This window comes from Orcinus orca, chromosome 10 (genome assembly GCF_937001465.1).
Source record: "Orcinus orca chromosome 10, mOrcOrc1.1, whole genome shotgun sequence".
Taxonomy (NCBI): domain Eukaryota; kingdom Metazoa; phylum Chordata; class Mammalia; order Artiodactyla; family Delphinidae; genus Orcinus; species Orcinus orca.
The window spans coordinates 79,858,784-79,863,794 of record NC_064568.1 but is presented as its reverse complement, the minus strand read 5'-3'; the positions used below and the strand labels follow the sequence as shown (position 1 = coordinate 79,863,794).

At 42.4% G+C, this 5,011-nt stretch overlaps 1 pseudogene; it reads left to right on the top strand.

The window, feature by feature from the left end:
* The first annotated feature begins 3,605 nt into the window (after nucleotides 1–3,605).
* LOC117200641 (patatin-like phospholipase domain-containing protein 4) lies at nucleotides 3,606–4,776 on the top strand (annotated as a pseudogene).
* Nucleotides 4,777–5,011: the final 235 nt, after the last annotated feature.

Below are 5,011 nucleotides of genomic sequence, written 5' to 3'. Positions count from 1 at the left end.
TTACAATGTGTATCACAGATAAACAGCAAACACTACATTTATATCTTTTTTTTTTTTTTTTTTTTTTTGCGGTACGTGGGCCTCTCACTGTTGTGGCCTCTCCCGTTGTGCAGCACAGGCTCTGGACGCGCAGGCTCAGCGGCCACAGCTCACGGGCCCAGCCGCTCCGTGGCATGTGGGATCTTCCCGGACCGGGGCACGAACCCGTGTCCCCTGCATCGGCAGGAGGACTCTCAACCACTGCGCCACCAGGGAAGCCCCTCCCCACACTTTTTAAATCTATCCTGAGTCCCTAAATATCCCTTCAGCCTTTGTCATGTCAACAGAACCCACCGAGCTTTCATAGTTCATTGGTCTATGGCGGGCTTGAGTATATTGATTTGTAATGTTCTTCAGTTATTTTCTGTGTTTACATAGTTTACAGCAACAAGCTTTTCAGTGAGAGCCATCTTTTATTCCTCTAATGTACCTCCCACAGCACCTAGGAGTGTGCCTCATGTATCATCAATTACCTACAAATTCTTATCAAACTGAATTGACTTGAAATGTGTCTTACTCTATTTTGTAAATATATTTCAAGCATAAGGGATCAAGTATTACATAGTGGTGCAGCAAAACTGACTACATATGTATAAAATCCCACCCCTGAGATTTTATGACAAGGAATTTATGAATTATATTACACAAATTATTCCATCTTATAATTTTGTCTATTAACCTCAAGGGGATGTTATCAGTTGTGGAAATTTTTTGACAGGTTGTCATATTTCAATCCAAGTTATAACAGATTCTGACACTCCAAAAAATCTTGATTTAATGTGCCAGAAATAGACAGTGACTGTCACTGATGGTCTTGTTTGTTCTGAACTAAATTCATTCCTCAGGGTCATAGCATTACATCTCAGCAATAAGATTTCAACACTGGTTCTGATCCAGGTCAATGAATAAGATATCATGCGCCCAGGCTTTACATAGAAATAATAAATGAATTGGGTTTTCTCCTTTGTCTGTCAGGTTCTTTTCCACCTCTACCTCCCAATAGTTTAAGGGAAAAACAACTGCAAAATTCTAGATAGAACTGGGAAGGAATAATTTCTTAAAACCTAATTCTTGTAAGTCAGGCATAAGCTTAGGGTACAAAACAAAACAATAATAATAAAATTGTAAGCTGTGCTGTATGATTTTGGTTATATTGATATAAACTGAAGAGCAAGTAGTCATTTAGAGCATTTCAACGCAACTAAAGTGTACTTTATGTGGTAAGCAGAATAATGGCCCCCAAAGATATCTATAACCTAATCCCCAGAACCTGTGAATTTGCAGACATAATTAACTGAAGGACCTTAAGATATCCTGGGTTATCTAGGTGGGCTCTGTGTAGTTACAAGAGGTGGAAGAGGGATGCAGAAGAATGATGGGAATCAAAGAGGGATGCAACTACAGAAGACTGGTCAGAAAGGTGCTACAGTGCTACCTTTGAAGATGGAGAAAGGAGGCCATGAGTCAAGGAATGTAGGCAGTTTCTTTGAAGGCGGGAAAGACAAGGAAAATGATTCTCCCATAGAGCCTCTAGCAAGTAAAGCAGCTCCGCCTCCACCCTGATTTTAGCCAAGTGAGACCCATGTTGGACTTCAAAGATCCAGAACTGTAAGATAATACATTTGTATTGTGTTAAGTAACTAGTTTTGTGGTAATGTGTTATGACAGCAATATAAAACTAATACATGACTCTACCTGCATATAATGTTATCTCTATGAAGGCATGGCTTTTAATCCATTTGCTGCTCCTTTGCAAATCCGAGAATGGTGGTTGAACCCTAGTACACACTTAGTACATGTCCTTTGAATAAAATATTGATGCAACCTTTTATATTTTACCAAAACAGTCCCAGTATATTATCTACCCTCACTCTCACAACAATCTAATTCCTTTTATTTAGGTATCATCAGCATCTACTGAATTTTATAGTGAGGGAAATATTTAGTAATTTCTTCAACATTATCTAGCTGTCAAAAGGTATGGTCAGGGCTTGAGACAAAGTCATTTGACTTTCAATCCAGTGATCTTCTCACTACGTGATTACCCAATCGCAGTTTCTAAAAGAAAGAAAATGGATTGGCCAATAGAACCTTCATTTTAGTTCAATCTGTGACGAGGAACGTGTCTCTAAAACAGGCTAACACTCTCTTTCTAATTCCATTTGACTTTCAAGATAATTCAAATTAGGGATTAAATAACAACAGCACACCTTAAAAGAAATGTCTTGCCATTCTACTTAGAAAGCTCATCGTTCAATGAGAAAAGGTGCCCCAGGTTCTTTGTCCAGTCACAGAGAGCACAAGCATCATCTACTGCGGTTGCTCCTAGAACCAGGCAGAATAAGTAGAGGGAAAGCAGCCACAGCTCTGCTGAAGAGCTACCATAGAAGCCAGAAGTCCACACCAGAGGCAGACAGGCCCACTAGCCCAGAATCAGGCCTCCAGGCCACTTTGTGTTCAGGAATCCTATTTGGGTCTTCTTTGATTCCATCCGACATTAGTGGCTGTCGTAGTATACTGCAGCATAACATACTGCCCTAAAACGTCCTGAACTAAATCAACAATAATCAGCTGGCATTTCTCATGGTTTCATAGGTCATGAATCCGAAAGGGCACAGTGGGGATGGCTTGTTTCTGCTCCACATCATCTGGGACATCAGTTGGAAAACTCAGGAGGCTGAGGGCTGTAGTCATCTGGAGGCTTGACTGGGGCTGGAGGATCCGCTTCGACTGTGGCTCACTCATGCAGCTAGCAAGGCCATGCTGGACATTGGCAGAAGGCCTCAGTCCTCTCCACATGGGTCTCTCCATGGGGTCACTTAGTGTCTTCACGGGATGGCATCTGGCTTCTTCTAGAGTGAATGATCCAAGACACCAAAGCAGAAGCTGCAAAGCATTTTATTACCTGAAGTCACGTACCATCATTTCCACAGTATTCCATTGGTCACATAAGTCAGCCCTAATTCAATGTAAAAGAGGACTGAACAAAGGCATGAATACCAGGAAGCAAAGATTATTAGGGATCATTTTGGAGGCTGGCTGTCACATTGACAGAATCAAAGCACTCTGCTCTCAGGAAACATCTTAACAAGTCCCAGAACCAACAACACTATCTGCTCTGCAAAAATAGAATGATTGGGCTTCCCTGGTGGCGCAGTGGTTGAGAGTCCGCCTGCCGATGCAGGGGACACGGGTTCGTGCTCCGGCCCGGGCCCCGGTCCGGGAAGATCCCACATGCTGCAGAGTGGCTGGGCCCGTGAGCCATGGCCACTGAGCCTGTGCGTCCGGAGCCTGTGCTCCGCAACGGGAGAGGCCACAGCAGTGAGAGGCCCGCGTACCGCAAAAAAAAAAAAAATAGAATAATCAGGATCACATGCCTTGTCAATCTTAGCTTTCATGCATACCATAGGAAGTACTTTTCCTCCTATGAGAATACAGAATATTAATTAGTCAAGATAGGCTAGAAAGGAAAAGGATTGATCGACTGTAACAAATAAAACTCCAGATTTCAGTGGCTTAATACAATAAAAAATGTTTTCTCCTTTTAATTAATATTGCATAGAGCAATGAAGGTCAGTGGTCCTGCTGGGAGTCTTGTAAGTGATAAATCAGGGATCCATTTTCTGTCCACAACTACCACTGTCATTGGGGAAAGGGAAACAAGAGTGTGGAAGTACTGCCCAGGGTGATTTATAGTCAGACTTGAAAGGAGTGAACATCATTTTTACTGGATCTCAGTTGCGTGGACCCAACATAACTGCAAGGAAAGTTGGGGAATATAGTCCTTCTCAGTGCCCAGGAGGAGGAAATATGATTAGTGGGAATCTAGGCAGCCCACTGATATTTCTGTGCCACACTGAGCTCTCTAAGGGGACCCACTACCTTGATATTGGAGATAATCTTTTTAAAATATGTCTTAGCTGAGGGAAGATTGCTGCCATGTCCTGCTCGTCATCTGCCATCCAAGGAGCGGAATGGAGTTGATTCTCCCCTGCAACGCACATGAGCTGGCCCACCACCGACTGAACGTCTCCGTCACCAACACCAAGACCAGAGAAAACTACTTAGTCTCCAGTTTTCCTTCCAGGGGGACCTCGTTAAGAAGTGGGTGGATGGAGGCTTCACCATCTGCCTTCCCATCTTGCCTATAGGCCACCATTCAGTGGATGACTGGACATCTCCCTGCAGGACAAAAGGCAGCTGGATCTCTATGTTAATAGCGCCAACCAGGACATACTGTTCAGGGTAAACTGGGTGAGACTTAACCAAGCCCTTCCCCCATCAAGCAAGAGGATAATGGAATTATTGTATCAACATGGCTTTGATGATGCCATCAAGTTTTTACTTAAAGAAAGTTGGTTTGAATAGAATGTTTAAAACTTTATAATGCAAAACACATTTCAGACTGTTTTTGATGGAGGTTTCTAATGAAATCTTTTTTTTCAAAGCCTAAAAGAAATGTCTTAGCTGATCATATTAATTCTCTGTTTTAGAACTATTACTCAGGATAAAGACTAAGGTCCACAGCAAGGCATCCACAGCCCTGGACGTCTGGCCCTGACTACCTCTCCTGCCACACTCCCAGCCATTGCCACCCTCCCCTCTTCACTTCTGAACTCTTCTCTTCCTTGTGGCTCCATTCACTGCTTTACAAGAGCCTTCGTTCCAGTACTGGCTCTCAGTTGCAAGTGACTAAGGCAAGTGCTTTAACCTCTCTAAGCCTCAGTTTCAACATTTATAAAACGCAGAATAATAATATCCACCTCTGAAGATTAAGTGAGAAAACGTATAAGGCACAGCACCTGGAGCATAGGAGTAACTCAATAAATTCTGGTTGTTTAGTTAATTATTCTCCTTCCATTTTGCTATGTTGTCAAGCCAATGTGCTTGAGACTGATAGTATACCACATTAATTATTATTATTTAATACAAATTTCCTATTATTTGGAGAGGAAGTTTGACAAAGTGACTG